At 55.6% G+C, this 16,692-nt stretch overlaps 3 non-coding genes across 3 annotated transcripts; all 3 read right to left on the bottom strand.

Annotated features, from left to right (window-relative positions):
- Window positions 1-3,860: 3,860 nt before the first annotated feature.
- LOC148757424 (5S ribosomal RNA) lies at window positions 3,861-3,979 on the bottom strand. Its single transcript, XR_016022253.1, has one exon. It is a non-coding gene; the product is annotated as a 5S ribosomal RNA (ribosomal RNA).
- A 5,647-nt stretch (window positions 3,980-9,626) lies between these two features.
- Window positions 9,627-9,745, bottom strand: LOC148757423 (5S ribosomal RNA). The gene has a single exon (XR_016022252.1). It is a non-coding gene; the product is annotated as a 5S ribosomal RNA (ribosomal RNA).
- A 5,643-nt stretch (window positions 9,746-15,388) lies between these two features.
- Window positions 15,389-15,507, bottom strand: LOC148757422 (5S ribosomal RNA). The gene has a single exon (XR_016022293.1). It is a non-coding gene; the product is annotated as a 5S ribosomal RNA (ribosomal RNA).
- Between the last annotated feature and the right edge of the window lie 1,185 nt (window positions 15,508-16,692).

The following is a 16,692-nucleotide window of genomic DNA, read 5'->3' as shown; positions in this document are numbered from 1 at the left end:
TGGGAATGGGACAATCTCAAAAGGTCTAAAGACAGTCAGGGCCAAACTTTGGAGAAACATAACTAATCTGTACTTGCTGCCTCAGCCGCTTTATGTAACCTTCTTGTTTCTGTCTGTATAAAAGAATGCTGAAAAATCAAGCAGGCGCAGCAGTCCAGTCAGAACTGCTCGCCCTCCCGATCCCATCTTTGTCTCTTGTCCAATTTTTTCTCTCAATCCTCACTCCCCACTTCAGGAACCGTTCGTCTCGTCGGCAGGCTCCGACAAGTGGCGCCCGAACAGGGACCTGACTACTGGGGAATCAGTGAAGGACTCCGCTTGCAAACGAGAGGCGTCGAATAAGGTTAGTGAAAGCGGTGAGATACCATAGTCGGGAGTAAAATAAAATGGGACAGGGTAACAGTAAAAGGCTGTTTACTCACATGTTAAGGAGCATGCTAAAAGCTAGAGGAGTTAAAACCAGTGAAGCACAGTTGCTTCGATTTTTAGAATTTGTAGTACAAATATGTCCCTGGTTCCCCGAAGAAGGGACTTTAAACTTAGAAACTTGGGAAAAGGTGAGAGAGCGTTTACAGGGATATTATGATGCTCGTGGACCCTCTGAAGTACCAGTAGATACTTTTTCCTTATGGAATTTGGTTAGGGATGTGATCGATCCTAGACACGAGGGAATCAGATACTCTGAGAATGATCAACCCAAACTGGATCCCCCTGGGAAGCAGAGGTGCAAAGATTACAAGCTGCACTCACTTCCCTCTCTGTTCAAATGCAATTAGTCCAGGCTCAACAGACTGGGCCTTTATTAGAATCTCAATCAGAATAGAAGCCTGGGTTACAATGAAGCTCTCCTCCAAGTGTAGTTGCAGGGCTAGATCCACTGCCCGAGGCCCCTATCAACCGAAAAAGATTCAAGCCGCCAAGCTGCTAGTACAGGAGCAACTTAAAAAGGGACACATTGCCCCCTCCAATTCTCCCGGGAATTCTCCCATTTTTGTTATTAAAAAAAATAAAATAAAAAAAAAATCTGGTAGATAGAGATTATGACAAGATTTAGAAAAAGTTAATAAAACCATGAAATGAAGGGGAGCCTTACAGACAGGCTTGCCCTGTCCTGCAGCCACACCAAAACACACATGTAAAATTGTTTTGGACTTCAAAGATTGTTTTTATACTATACCTTTAAATCCTGATGACTGCCCTGGATTTGCTTTCAGTGTTCCTTCCGTTAATTTACAAGAACCTTTTAAGAGCTATCATTGGCTAGTGCTACCTCAGGGAATGGCTAGTAGCCCTACATTATGTCAAAAACTTGTATCAGCTGCAATAAAACCTACCCGAAGGACATTTCCAGATATTTACATCATCCACTACACGGATGACATACTTCTTGCCCACTCTTGTGAACCAAAGTTGCTTGCTGCTTTTGCTCATTTACAAGAAAAGCTCCACAATTATGGGCTAGTTATAGCCCCAGAAAAAATTCAGCAAGTGCCTCCTTACTCTTATCTGGGATATTGTTTAATGCCTCAGGCCATTGTGCCTCAAAAAAATACAAATCCGGCGAGATTGTTTAAAAACGTTAAATGATTTCCAAAAGCTACTGGGAGGCATTAACTGGATTAGACCTCAGTTGCGGTTGACAACCGGTGAATTACAACCTTTGTTTAAAATATTACGTGGGGAAGCTGATCCTACTTCTCCCCGCGAGATAACACGGGGAAGAGGCTTTGCTTGTATTTCTCCAGGTCCGGAAGAAAAACCTTTGTGAATTCCTGGTCGGTGTTAAACCATACCATGAGCGACAGCCCACAGAAGAGAAGACATCTGTAGATACCCATCCACGCCCCCTACTGTTCCATTCTTGTGTTTACACCTTATGTCTCTCTGTCTGGTCCCCCAAAGATGGTTTGCAGCCAAAGACGGGTAAGATATCTCACGGGAGATACAACCTAAGCCGGGCGGAACCGAGTGGGGACCCCCAATGAGCTGCCTTAGAAGATCCAAAAAGGAGCCTTTCCTCCCCTTCCCCCTGCCTGGCAAAAGCCATTGCTGTCTCTGGCTTTCCTCTCTCACCTGATTGTGAGAGAAGTCATGAGGGCAATGAAGATCAGTTCTCTCCACTTATCTCAACAGAACTGTTACAATATGGGTGACTTGACCCTGAGAAGGTAAGACATCATGGGACTTTATGCTTCGGCTGTTAACAGACAAAGGGTGATTGGAATAAACATTTTTCTGCTATGAGGTACGAGTCTCACAGACCGTGTAAGAAAAAAATGTTACTCTTGATCTTATCCAGTTTCATAAAGAGGTCTTGACACTGCAAGAGACCTCTCCTTTAAACACCGATATAGCTGATACTCTCAACAAACTTGTCTCTAGTTTTCACAATGTATTGCCATCATACTCTTCAATGCTTCAAATTATGCCCCCCTCCCCTTGTAATTCCGCCTGTTGTGATCCTCCTGATACTATGTTTCCTCCCCTGCATCACAGAAGCTGTGATGGGGATAGTCACAGATATTTATGGAGAAATTCACAAAATAAGGCTCCACATGGCTAATAAACCAAAAGCCACTGCCCCTGTCTAACCCCGAAGGAGATCGGTAGCCAATGACGGGTAATGATCAGTGGATGTCTTACAACCTAAGACAGGAGTCGATCGCTTTGATGAAGGATATCCAATGACGGGTAAGTGAGAATGTCAGTACTGACCACCTAAGCCAGGCACGATCTCAAAAAATAAAAAAGGGGGAATTGCGGGGAGCTGGAGCATCAAGCGTTAAGAAAATGTAACTACAAGCAGAGGTTGGGAGGATGGCTGAGGGGAACTCCGATAAGCATAAAGAACAAACAGAAACAGACACCTGCTGTTCTGGGAATGGGACAATCTCAAAAGGTCTAAAGACAGTCAGGGCCAAACTTTGGAAAAACATAACTAATCTGTACTTGCTGCCTCAGCCGCTTTATGTAACCTTCCTGTTTCTGTCTGTAGAAAAGAATGCTGAAAAATCAAGCAGGCGCAGCAGTCTAGTCAGAACTGCTCGCCCTCCCGATCCCATCTTTGTCTCTTGTCTATTTTCTTCTCAATCCTCACTCCCCACTTCAGGAACCGTTCGTCTCGTCGGCAGGCTCCGACATGGTGGTCTCTCCTGGAGCCCGAGGGCGTGCGGGGTGTTGGGGTGCTGCTCTCTCCGTCCCCTGGTTTGTCCCGGCTCTTTTTCCCCTGTGTGTCGGGGCCACTGCGGCCGGCGGGAACCGAGGGCTCCTGGCTCTTGTGGGAGACGGGAGGGCGCGCGCGCGCGCGCGCGCGCGGGGGTGTGGGGCGAGGTGCCTGCCAGCAGAGACAGAGGCCCCCGGTGGGGCGGGGCGGGTGGGCATCCCGTTTGCCGGAGGACACGCCTATCCTGTGTCTCGGGGCCCAGGTGCAGGCACAGGGATGGTCGTCCCCTGGGCTCGGGCCGAGGTGCAAAGGACCGGCACGTCCTGGGATGGAGAAAGCCTGGTGGAGGCCTGCGCCGGCAGGCAGCCCTGGGCTTGGGCTTTGGGGGCGGCGGGGGCGGGGAGCGGGAGGGAGCGCGGCGATGGCAGCGGCGGCGACGGCGGCGACCGCGGCTCGGCGAAGGGCTGCGGGCTGTCGGCCTGCGGGAGCGAAGAGGACTGAGAAGAGGGTGTGGGGGGGAGCCGGGGCCGACGGGCCTGGCGTGCGGCCCGGGCTGCGAGCTTGTAGTGCCGGGCGGCTGACCCGCCGCTGGCCAGGGGTACCTTCGGCTGGCTGGGCGGCAGAAGAGGGGCAAGGGGCGCCAGGGGTTCGGAGGGAGCCACGCCGGGGCGGCGGCGCAAAAGGAGAGGCGAGCAAAAGCCTACAGCACCCGGTATTCCCAGGCGGTCTCCCATCCAAGTACTAACCAGGCCCGACCCTGCTTAGCTTCCGAGATCAGACGAGATCGGGCGCGTTCAGGGTGGTATGGCCGTAGACGCTGGGACCCGGCTGCCGGCGCCCCAAGAGCCTGCTCCCGGCCTGCCTCGTGAGCGTGCGCCGTGCTGCTGGGCCGCTCGGGTGGCGAGCATCTCCTCGCGGGCCGGCTCCGCCGGCGCCGCGCCTCCCGCCTGCTCCCCGCCTCCCCCGGACGCCGCCGGCGTGGGCGGCGGGCTACTCTTGGCCCGCAGCGAGGCCCCTCCGCGCCACCCGTGGCTCCACGGGCCTCTGTCACTTCCCTGACGGTGACAGAAGTCTCGGCGCCCTGGCATCCTGGGACTCCCCGGGCCCCGTACGGCTTACACCCCGCCCCCCCCAACCCCGCTCACCCCCACCCCCAGCCCCACCACCCCAGACCCGCCTGGCTGCTCTGCGGTCCCCCGCTCGTGGCAAGCGAGGGGGTCGCAGGGTCCTCTCAGGCCCCTCCGGCCCTAGGCACGCGCGGCCCTGGCCCTGGCACTGGCCGGCCCCACCGACTGGCCCAAAGCCACGGGGAGCCACCCGTGCCACCAGGGTGCAGCGGCTCCAGTCTGCCGTCACCCTTCGTCACACAGCCTTCCGTCCGGGCCCTCGCCCCTCCTCAGCGACCAGCGTCCCGCCCGATCTCCGGTCCCTTCACTGGCTACACGTCACCTCTCCTGACCCAGGGAGGTGAGAGAGAGGATGAGAGAAGGCCAGAGACGGAGCAAGAGAGAGGCGGAGAGAGACAGGCGGGGACTGTGGCGACAGAGTCCCAGAGAGCCGTTTCCAGGCTCTGGGCCTCGCGTGGAGGGGTGCTGCCTCGGGTGGTGCACGGTCATCAGCTGTGACCGCTTGGCCGTCAGCTGTTGCCAGTTGGCCATAGGCCACCGGTACAGCTGCGGTGGCCAAGCTAGGAAGCGCGGATGGTGGACTGCAAATTGCAGAGGGGCGCGGATTGCAGTTGGCCGGCTTGGCGTGTCGGTCGGTTGGTGGGTCGGTTGGTTGGCAGAGAAGCGGCCGGCAGGTTGGGGATCGTGCGGCTCCGGCTTGCTGTGTCTCCGAGCCAGCCGCCCGTGAGAAATGGTGCTATGAGACCCCTATCCATGGCTCCGTTGGTGTTCCTTCTTGGCCTCGCCATATCCTGCGTTCTTGTGCGGGCAGAGGGACTAGAGTCCCCGCAGGACAGGGACCGACAGACAGAACGGGGGGGGGGGGGAGGAGGAGGAGGAGGAGGGAGCGAGATGGAAATATACACGTATATGTGCATGTATGTATCTAGACGTACAGAGAGACATGGACAGAGACAGAGAAAGAGGGGGCTGGCACGCGGGGAGAGAGCTCCTGAGCGAGAGCCACAGCCCAACAGGCATGTCGCAGAGCCAGACGGACAGGGGGTGGAGGTTGAGGGTGGGGGGGACGCACAGGCTGGGACACGGACTGGGACGGACGCACTGAGGCTGTGTTGCGGTGGCAGCTTCTCCACCGGTGTGTGGTGGAGCCCGGGGCTGGGCTCCGCTAAGGAGGCAGTGCCCGGGCTTTGGCAGTCACCCTCAAAGCCCCCGGGGCGGGCCGCCAGGGTCTCCGGAGTGCCGGTGGGCTCCGAGCCCCGCCCAGGGTCCCGCCCGCGGGCGGAGAGTGGCAGCCCCAGGCACCCTCGTTGTGAGGGTTGTGTGCCTGCGTGCCTGCTCTTCCCCTTGTGGTGGTGTGGGGAGCTGGAGCATCAAGGGTTAAGAAAATGTAACTACAAGCAGAGGTTGGGAGGATGGCTGAGGGGAACTCCGATAAGCATAAAGAACAAACAGAAACAGACACCTGCTGTTCTGGGAATGGGACAATCTCAAAAGGTCTAAAGACAGTCAGGGCCAAACTTTGGAGAAACATAACTAATCTGTACTTGCTGCCTCAGCCGCTTTATGTAACCTTCTTGTTTCTGTCTGTATAAAAGAATGCTGAAAAATCAAGCAGGCGCAGCAGTCCAGTCAGAACTGCTCGCCCTCCCGATCCCATCTTTGTCTCTTGTCCAATTTTTTCTCTCAATCCTCACTCCCCACTTCAGGAACCGTTCGTCTCGTCGGCAGGCTCCGACAAGTGGCGCCCGAACAGGGACCTGACTACTGGGGAATCAGTGAAGGACTCCGCTTGCAAACGAGACGCGTCGAATAAGGTTAGTGAAAGCGGTGAGATACCATAGTCGGGAGTAAAATAAAATGGGACAGGGTAACAGTAAAAGGCTGTTTACTCACATGTTAAGGAGCATGCTAAAAGCTAGAGGAGTTAAAACCAGTGAAGCACAGTTGCTTCGATTTTTAGAATTTGTAGTACAAATATGTCCCTGGTTCCCCGAAGAAGGGACTTTAAACTTAGAAACTTGGGAAAAGGTGAGAGAGCGTTTACAGGGATATTATGATGCTCGTGGACCCTCTGAAGTACCAGTAGATACTTTTTCCTTATGGAATTTGGTTAGGGATGTGATCGATCCTAGACACGAGGGAATCAGATACTCTGAGAATGATCAACCCAAACTGGATCCCCCTGGGAAGCAGAGGTGCAAAGATTACAAGCTGCACTCACTTCCCTCTCTGTTCAAATGCAATTAGTCCAGGCTCAACAGACTGGGCCTTTATTAGAATCTCAATCAGAATAGAAGCCTGGGTTACAATGAAGCTCTCCTCCAAGTGTAGTTGCAGGGCTAGATCCACTGCCCGAGGCCCCTATCAACCGAAAAAGATTCAAGCCGCCAAGCTGCTAGTACAGGAGCAACTTAAAAAGGGACACATTGCCCCCTCCAATTCTCCCGGGAATTCTCCCATTTTTGTTATTAAAAAAAAAAAAAAAAAAAAAAAAATCTGGTAGATAGAGATTATGACAAGATTTAGAAAAAGTTAATAAAACCATGAAATGAAGGGGAGCCTTACAGACAGGCTTGCCCTGTCCTGCAGCCACACCAAAACACACATGTAAAATTGTTTTGGACTTAAAAGATTGTTTTTATACTATACCTTTAAATCCCGATGACTGCCCTGGATTTGCTTTCAGTGTTCCTTCCGTTAATTTACAAGAACCTTTTAAGAGCTATCATTGGCTAGTGCTACCTCAGGGAATGGCTAGTAGCCCTACATTATGTCAAAAACTTGTATCAGCTGCAATAAAACCTACCCGAAGGACATTTCCAGATATTTACATCATCCACTACACGGATGACATACTTCTTGCCCACTCTTGTGAACCAAAGTTGCTTGCTGCTTTTGCTCATTTACAAGAAAAGCTCCACAATTATGGGCTAGTTATAGCCCCAGAAAAAATTCAGCAAGTGCCTCCTTACTCTTATCTGGGATATTGTTTAATGCCTCAGGCCATTGTGCCTCAAAAAAATACAAATCCGGCGAGATTGTTTAAAAACGTTAAATGATTTCCAAAAGCTACTGGGAGGCATTAACTGGATTAGACCTCAGTTGCGGTTGACAACCGGTGAATTACAACCTTTGTTTAAAATATTACGTGGGGAAGCTGATCCTACTTCTCCCCGCGAGATAACACGGGGAAGAGGCTTTGCTTGTATTTCTCCAGGTCCGGAAGAAAAACCTTTGTGAATTCCTGGTCGGTGTTAAACCATACCATGAGCGACAGCCCACAGAAGAGAAGACATCTGTAGATACCCATCCACGCCCCCTACTGTTCCATTCTTGTGTTTACACCTTATGTCTCTCTGTCTGGTCCCCCAAAGATGGTTTGCAGCCAAAGACGGGTAAGATATCTCACGGGAGATACAACCTAAGCCGGGCGGAACCGAGTGGGGACCCCCAATGAGCTGCCTTAGAAGATCCAAAAAGGAGCCTTTCCTCCCCTTCCCCCTGCCTGGCAAAAGCCATTGCTGTCTCTGGCTTTCCTCTCTCACCTGATTGTGAGAGAAGTCATGAGGGCAATGAAGATCAGTTCTCTCCACTTATCTCAACAGAACTGTTACAATATGGGTGACTTGACCCTGAGAAGGTAAGACATCATGGGACTTTATGCTTCGGCTGTTAACAGACAAAGGGTGATTGGAATAAACATTTTTCTGCTATGAGGTACGAGTCTCACAGACCGTGTAAGAAAAAAATGTTACTCTTGATCTTATCCAGTTTCATAAAGAGGTCTTGACACTGCAAGAGACCTCTCCTTTAAACACCGATATAGCTGATACTCTCAACAAACTTGTCTCTAGTTTTCACAATGTATTGCCATCATACTCTTCAATGCTTCAAATTATGCCCCCCTCCCCTTGTAATTCCGCCTGTTGTGATCCTCCTGATACTATGTTTCCTCCCCTGCATCACAGAAGCTGTGATGGGGATAGTCACAGATATTTATGGAGAAATTCACAAAATAAGGCTCCACATGGCTAATAAACCAAAAGCCACTGCCCCTGTCTAACCCCGAAGGAGATCGGTAGCCAATGACGGGTAATGATCAGTGGATGTCTTACAACCTAAGACAGGAGTCGATCGCTTTGATGAAGGATATCCAATGACGGGTAAGTGAGAATGTCTGTACTGACCACCTAAGCCAGGCACGATCTCAAAAAATAAAAAAGGGGGAATTGCGGGGAGCTGGAGCATCAAGCGTTAAGAAAATGTAACTACAAGCAGAGGTTGGGAGGATGGCTGAGGGGAACTCCGATAAGCATAAAGAACAAACAGAAACAGACACCTGCTGTTCTGGGAATGGGACAATCTCAAAAGGTCTAAAGACAGTCAGGGCCAAACTTTGGAAAAACATAACTAATCTGTACTTGCTGCCTCAGCCGCTTTATGTAACCTTCCTGTTTCTGTCTGTATAAAAGAATGCTGAAAAATCAAGCAGGCGCAGCAGTCTAGTCAGAACTGCTCGCCCTCCCGATCCCATCTTTGTCTCTTGTCTATTTTCTTCTCAATCCTCACTCCCCACTTCAGGAACCGTTCGTCTCGTCGGCAGGCTCCGACATGGTGGTCTCTCCTGGAGCCCGAGGGCGTGCGGGGTGTTGGGGTGCTGCTCTCTCCGTCCCCTGGTTTGTCCCGGCTCTTTTTCCCCTGTGTGTCGGGGCCACTGCGGCCGGCGGGAACCGAGGGCTCCTGGCTCTTGTGGGAGACGGGAGGGGGCGCGCGCGCGCGCGCGCGCGCGCGGGGGTGTGGGGCGAGGTGCCTGCCAGCAGAGACAGAGGCCCCCGGTGGGGCGGGGCGGGTGGGCATCCCGTTTGCCGGAGGACACGCCTATCCTGTGTCTCGGGGCCCAGGTGCAGGCACAGGGATGGTCGTCCCCTGGGCTCGGGCCGAGGTGCAAAGGACCGGCACGTCCTGGGATGGAGAAAGCCTGGTGGAGGCCTGCGCCGGCAGGCAGCCCTGGGCTTGGGCTTTGGGGGCGGCGGGGGCGGGGAGCGGGAGGGAGCGCGGCGATGGCAGCGGCGGCGACGGCGGCGACCGCGGCTCGGCGAAGGGCTGCGGGCTGTCGGCCTGCGGGAGCGAAGAGGACTGAGAAGAGGGTGTGGGGGGGAGCCGGGGCCGACGGGCCTGGCGTGCGGCCCGGGCTGCGAGCTTGTAGTGCCGGGCGGCTGACCCGCCGCTGGCCAGGGGTACCTTCGGCTGGCTGGGCGGCAGAAGAGGGGCAAGGGGCGCCAGGGGTTCGGAGGGAGCCACGCCGGGGCGGCGGCGCAAAAGGAGAGGCGAGCAAAAGCCTACAGCACCCGGTATTCCCAGGCGGTCTCCCATCCAAGTACTAACCAGGCCCGACCCTGCTTAGCTTCCGAGATCAGACGAGATCGGGCGCGTTCAGGGTGGTATGGCCGTAGACGCTGGGACCCGGCTGCCGGCGCCCCAAGAGCCTGCTCCCGGCCTGCCTCGTGAGCGTGCGCCGTGCTGCTGGGCCGCTCGGGTGGCGAGCATCTCCTCGCGGGCCGGCTCCGCCGGCGCCGCGCCTCCCGCCTGCTCCCCGCCTCCCCCGGACGCCGCCGGCGTGGGCGGCGGGCTACTCTTGGCCCGCAGCGAGGCCCCTCCGCGCCACCCGTGGCTCCACGGGCCTCTGTCACTTCCCTGACGGTGACAGAAGTCTCGGCGCCCTGGCATCCTGGGACTCCCCGGGCCCCGTACGGCTTACACCCCGCCCCCCCCAACCCCGCTCACCCCCACCCCCAGCCCCACCACCCCAGACCCGCCTGGCTGCTCTGCGGTCCCCCGCTCGTGGCAAGCGAGGGGGTCGCAGGGTCCTCTCAGGCCCCTCCGGCCCTAGGCACGCGCGGCCCTGGCCCTGGCACTGGCCGGCCCCACCGACTGGCCCAAAGCCACGGGGAGCCACCCGTGCCACCAGGGTGCAGCGGCTCCAGTCTGCCGTCACCCTTCGTCACACAGCCTTCCGTCCGGGCCCTCGCCCCTCCTCAGCGACCAGCGTCCCGCCCGATCTCCGGTCCCTTCACTGGCTACACGTCACCTCTCCTGACCCAGGGAGGTGAGAGAGAGGATGAGAGAAGGCCAGAGACGGAGCAAGAGAGAGGCGGAGAGAGACAGGCGGGGACTGTGGCGACAGAGTCCCAGAGAGCCGTTTCCAGGCTCTGGGCCTCGCGTGGAGGGGTGCTGCCTCGGGTGGTGCACGGTCATCAGCTGTGACCGCTTGGCCGTCAGCTGTTGCCAGTTGGCCATAGGCCACCGGTACAGCTGCGGTGGCCAAGCTAGGAAGCGCGGATGGTGGACTGCAAATTGCAGAGGGGCGCGGATTGCAGTTGGCCGGCTTGGCGTGTCGGTCGGTTGGTGGGTCGGTTGGTTGGCAGAGAAGCGGCCGGCAGGTTGGGGATCGTGCGGCTCCGGCTTGCTGTGTCTCCGAGCCAGCCGCCCGTGAGAAATGGTGCTATGAGACCCCTATCCATGGCTCCGTTGGTGTTCCTTCTTGGCCTCGCCATATCCTGCGTTCTTGTGCGGGCAGAGGGACTAGAGTCCCCGCAGGACAGGGACCGACAGACAGAACGGGGGGGGGGGGGGAGGAGGAGGAGGAGGAGGAGGGAGCGAGATGGAAATATACACGTATATGTGCATGTATGTATCTAGACGTACAGAGAGACATGGACAGAGACAGAGAAAGAGGGGGCTGGCACGCGGGGAGAGAGCTCCTGAGCGAGAGCCACAGCCCAACAGGCATGTCGCAGAGCCAGACGGACAGGGGGTGGAGGTTGAGGGTGGGGGGGACGCACAGGCTGGGACACGGACTGGGACGGACGCACTGAGGCTGTGTTGCGGTGGCAGCTTCTCCACCGGTGTGTGGTGGAGCCCGGGGCTGGGCTCCGCTAAGGAGGCAGTGCCCGGGCTTTGGCAGTCACCCTCAAAGCCCCCGGGGCGGGCCGCCAGGGTCTCCGGAGTGCCGGTGGGCTCCGAGCCCCGCCCAGGGTCCCGCCCGCGGGCGGAGAGTGGCAGCCCCAGGCACCCTCGTTGTGAGGGTTGTGTGCCTGCGTGCCTGCTCTTCCCCTTGTGGTGGTGTGGGGAGCTGGAGCATCAAGGGTTAAGAAAATGTAACTACAAGCAGAGGTTGGGAGGATGGCTGAGGGGAACTCCGATAAGCATAAAGAACAAACAGAAACAGACACCTGCTGTTCTGGGAATGGGACAATCTCAAAAGGTCTAAAGACAGTCAGGGCCAAACTTTGGAGAAACATAACTAATCTGTACTTGCTGCCTCAGCCGCTTTATGTAACCTTCTTGTTTCTGTCTGTATAAAAGAATGCTGAAAAATCAAGCAGGCGCAGCAGTCCAGTCAGAACTGCTCGCCCTCCCGATCCCATCTTTGTCTCTTGTCCAATTTTTTCTCTCAATCCTCACTCCCCACTTCAGGAACCGTTCGTCTCGTCGGCAGGCTCCGACAAGTGGCGCCCGAACAGGGACCTGACTACTGGGGAATCAGTGAAGGACTCCGCTTGCAAACGAGACGCGTCGAATAAGGTTAGTGAAAGCGGTGAGATACCATAGTCGGGAGTAAAATAAAATGGGACAGGGTAACAGTAAAAGGCTGTTTACTCACATGTTAAGGAGCATGCTAAAAGCTAGAGGAGTTAAAACCAGTGAAGCACAGTTGCTTCGATTTTTAGAATTTGTAGTACAAATATGTCCCTGGTTCCCCGAAGAAGGGACTTTAAACTTAGAAACTTGGGAAAAGGTGAGAGAGCGTTTACAGGGATATTATGATGCTCGTGGACCCTCTGAAGTACCAGTAGATACTTTTTCCTTATGGAATTTGGTTAGGGATGTGATCGATCCTAGACACGAGGGAATCAGATACTCTGAGAATGATCAACCCAAACTGGATCCCCCTGGGAAGCAGAGGTGCAAAGATTACAAGCTGCACTCACTTCCCTCTCTGTTCAAATGCAATTAGTCCAGGCTCAACAGACTGGGCCTTTATTAGAATCTCAATCAGAATAGAAGCCTGGGTTACAATGAAGCTCTCCTCCAAGTGTAGTTGCAGGGCTAGATCCACTGCCCGAGGCCCCTATCAACCGAAAAAGATTCAAGCCGCCAAGCTGCTAGTACAGGAGCAACTTAAAAAGGGACACATTGCCCCCTCCAATTCTCCCGGGAATTCTCCCATTTTTGTTATTAAAAAAAAAAAAAAAAAAAAAAAAATCTGGTAGATAGAGATTATGACAAGATTTAGAAAAAGTTAATAAAACCATGAAATGAAGGGGAGCCTTACAGACAGGCTTGCCCTGTCCTGCAGCCACACCAAAACACACATGTAAAATTGTTTTGGACTTAAAAGATTGTTTTTATACTATACCTTTAAATCCCGATGACTGCCCTGGATTTGCTTTCAGTGTTCCTTCCGTTAATTTACAAGAACCTTTTAAGAGCTATCATTGGCTAGTGCTACCTCAGGGAATGGCTAGTAGCCCTACATTATGTCAAAAACTTGTATCAGCTGCAATAAAACCTACCCGAAGGACATTTCCAGATATTTACATCATCCACTACACGGATGACATACTTCTTGCCCACTCTTGTGAACCAAAGTTGCTTGCTGCTTTTGCTCATTTACAAGAAAAGCTCCACAATTATGGGCTAGTTATAGCCCCAGAAAAAATTCAGCAAGTGCCTCCTTACTCTTATCTGGGATATTGTTTAATGCCTCAGGCCATTGTGCCTCAAAAAAATACAAATCCGGCGAGATTGTTTAAAAACGTTAAATGATTTCCAAAAGCTACTGGGAGGCATTAACTGGATTAGACCTCAGTTGCGGTTGACAACCGGTGAATTACAACCTTTGTTTAAAATATTACGTGGGGAAGCTGATCCTACTTCTCCCCGCGAGATAACACGGGGAAGAGGCTTTGCTTGTATTTCTCCAGGTCCGGAAGAAAAACCTTTGTGAATTCCTGGTCGGTGTTAAACCATACCATGAGCGACAGCCCACAGAAGAGAAGACATCTGTAGATACCCATCCACGCCCCCTACTGTTCCATTCTTGTGTTTACACCTTATGTCTCTCTGTCTGGTCCCCCAAAGATGGTTTGCAGCCAAAGACGGGTAAGATATCTCACGGGAGATACAACCTAAGCCGGGCGGAACCGAGTGGGGACCCCCAATGAGCTGCCTTAGAAGATCCAAAAAGGAGCCTTTCCTCCCCTTCCCCCTGCCTGGCAAAAGCCATTGCTGTCTCTGGCTTTCCTCTCTCACCTGATTGTGAGAGAAGTCATGAGGGCAATGAAGATCAGTTCTCTCCACTTATCTCAACAGAACTGTTACAATATGGGTGACTTGACCCTGAGAAGGTAAGACATCATGGGACTTTATGCTTCGGCTGTTAACAGACAAAGGGTGATTGGAATAAACATTTTTCTGCTATGAGGTACGAGTCTCACAGACCGTGTAAGAAAAAAATGTTACTCTTGATCTTATCCAGTTTCATAAAGAGGTCTTGACACTGCAAGAGACCTCTCCTTTAAACACCGATATAGCTGATACTCTCAACAAACTTGTCTCTAGTTTTCACAATGTATTGCCATCATACTCTTCAATGCTTCAAATTATGCCCCCCTCCCCTTGTAATTCCGCCTGTTGTGATCCTCCTGATACTATGTTTCCTCCCCTGCATCACAGAAGCTGTGATGGGGATAGTCACAGATATTTATGGAGAAATTCACAAAATAAGGCTCCACATGGCTAATAAACCAAAAGCCACTGCCCCTGTCTAACCCCGAAGGAGATCGGTAGCCAATGACGGGTAATGATCAGTGGATGTCTTACAACCTAAGACAGGAGTCGATCGCTTTGATGAAGGATATCCAATGACGGGTAAGTGAGAATGTCTGTACTGACCACCTAAGCCAGGCACGATCTCAAAAAATAAAAAAGGGGGAATTGCGGGGAGCTGGAGCATCAAGCGTTAAGAAAATGTAACTACAAGCAGAGGTTGGGAGGATGGCTGAGGGGAACTCCGATAAGCATAAAGAACAAACAGAAACAGACACCTGCTGTTCTGGGAATGGGACAATCTCAAAAGGTCTAAAGACAGTCAGGGCCAAACTTTGGAAAAACATAACTAATCTGTACTTGCTGCCTCAGCCGCTTTATGTAACCTTCCTGTTTCTGTCTGTATAAAAGAATGCTGAAAAATCAAGCAGGCGCAGCAGTCTAGTCAGAACTGCTCGCCCTCCCGATCCCATCTTTGTCTCTTGTCTATTTTCTTCTCAATCCTCACTCCCCACTTCAGGAACCGTTCGTCTCGTCGGCAGGCTCCGACATGGTGGTCTCTCCTGGAGCCCGAGGGCGTGCGGGGTGTTGGGGTGCTGCTCTCTCCGTCCCCTGGTTTGTCCCGGCTCTTTTTCCCCTGTGTGTCGGGGCCACTGCGGCCGGCGGGAACCGAGGGCTCCTGGCTCTTGTGGGAGACGGGAGGGGGCGCGCGCGCGCGCGCGGGGGTGTGGGGCGAGGTGCCTGCCAGCAGAGACAGAGGCCCCCGGTGGGGCGGGGCGGGTGGGCATCCCGTTTGCCGGAGGACACGCCTATCCTGTGTCTCGGGGCCCAGGTGCAGGCACAGGGATGGTCGTCCCCTGGGCTCGGGCCGAGGTGCAAAGGACCGGCACGTCCTGGGATGGAGAAAGCCTGGTGGAGGCCTGCGCCGGCAGGCAGCCCTGGGCTTGGGCTTTGGGGGCGGCGGGGGCGGGGAGCGGGAGGGAGCGCGGCGATGGCAGCGGCGGCGACGGCGGCGACCGCGGCTCGGCGAAGGGCTGCGGGCTGTCGGCCTGCGGGAGCGAAGAGGACTGAGAAGAGGGTGTGGGGGGGAGCCGGGGCCGACGGGCCTGGCGTGCGGCCCGGGCTGCGAGCTTGTAGTGCCGGGCGGCTGACCCGCCGCTGGCCAGGGGTACCTTCGGCTGGCTGGGCGGCAGAAGAGGGGCAAGGGGCGCCAGGGGTTCGGAGGGAGCCACGCCGGGGCGGCGGCGCAAAAGGAGAGGCGAGCAAAAGCCTACAGCACCCGGTATTCCCAGGCGGTCTCCCATCCAAGTACTAACCAGGCCCGACCCTGCTTAGCTTCCGAGATCAGACGAGATCAGGCGCGTTCAGGGTGGTATGGCCGTAGACGCTGGGACCCGGCTGCCGGCGCCCCAAGAGCCTGCTCCCGGCCTGCCTCGTGAGCGTGCGCCGTGCTGCTGGGCCGCTCGGGTGGCGAGCATCTCCTCGCCGGCCGGCTCCGCCGGCGCCGCGCCTCCCGCCTGCTCCCCGCCTCCCCCGGACGCCGCCGGCGTGGGCGGCGGGCTACTCTTGGCCCGCAGCGAGGCCCCTCCGCGCCACCCGTGGCTCCACGGGCCTCTGTCACTTCCCTGACGGTGACAGAAGTCTCGGCGCCCTGGCATCCTGGGACTCCCCGGGCCCCGTATGGCTTACACCCCGCCCCCCCCAACCCCGCTCACCCCCACCCCCAGCCCCACCACCCCAGACCCGCCTGGCTGCTCTGCGGTCCCCCGCTCGTGGCAAGCGAGGGGGTCGCAGGGTCCTCTCAGGCCCCTCCGGCCCTAGGCACGCGCGGCCCTGGCCCTGGCACTGGCCGGCCCCACCGACTGGCCCAAAGCCACGGGGAGCCACCCGTGCCACCAGGGTGCAGCGGCTCCAGTCTGCCGTCACCCTTCGTCACACAGCCTTCCGTCCGGGCCCTCGCCCCTCCTCAGCGACCAGCGTCCCGCCCGATCTCCGGTCCCTTCACTGGCTACACGTCACCTCTCCTGACCCAGGGAGGTGAGAGAGAGGATGAGAGAAGGCCAGAGACGGAGCAAGAGAGAGGCGGAGAGAGACAGGCGGGGACTGTGGCGACAGAGTCCCAGAGAGCCGTTTCCAGGCTCTGGGCCTCGCGTGGAGGGGTGCTGCCTCGGGTGGTGCACGGTCATCAGCTGTGACCGCTTGGCCGTCAGCTGTTGCCAGTTGGCCATAGGCCACCGGTACAGCTGCGGTGGCCAAGCTAGGAAGCGCGGATGGTGGACTGCAAATTGCAGAGGGGCGCGGATTGCAGTTGGCCGGCTTGGCGTGTCGGTCGGTTGGTGGGTCGGTTGGTTGGCAGAGAAGCGGCCGGCAGGTTGGGGATCGTGCGGCTCCGGCTTGCTGTGTCTCCGAGCCAGCCGCCCGTGAGAAATGGTGCTATGAGACCCCTATCCATGGCTCCGTTGGTGTTCCTTCTTGGCCTCGCCATATCCTGCGTTCTTGTGCGGGCAGAGGGACTAGAGTCCCCGCAGGACAGGGACCGACAGACAGAACGGGGGGGGGGGAGGAGGAGGA

The sequence above is a fragment of the Rhinolophus sinicus genome, chromosome 8 (assembly GCF_057876585.1).
Source record: "Rhinolophus sinicus isolate RSI-liver-muscle chromosome 8, RSI-T2T, whole genome shotgun sequence".
In the NCBI taxonomy this organism is placed as follows: domain Eukaryota; kingdom Metazoa; phylum Chordata; class Mammalia; order Chiroptera; family Rhinolophidae; genus Rhinolophus; species Rhinolophus sinicus.
The sequence above is the reverse complement of the archived record's forward strand: the minus strand, read 5'-3'. Positions and strand labels throughout refer to the sequence as shown.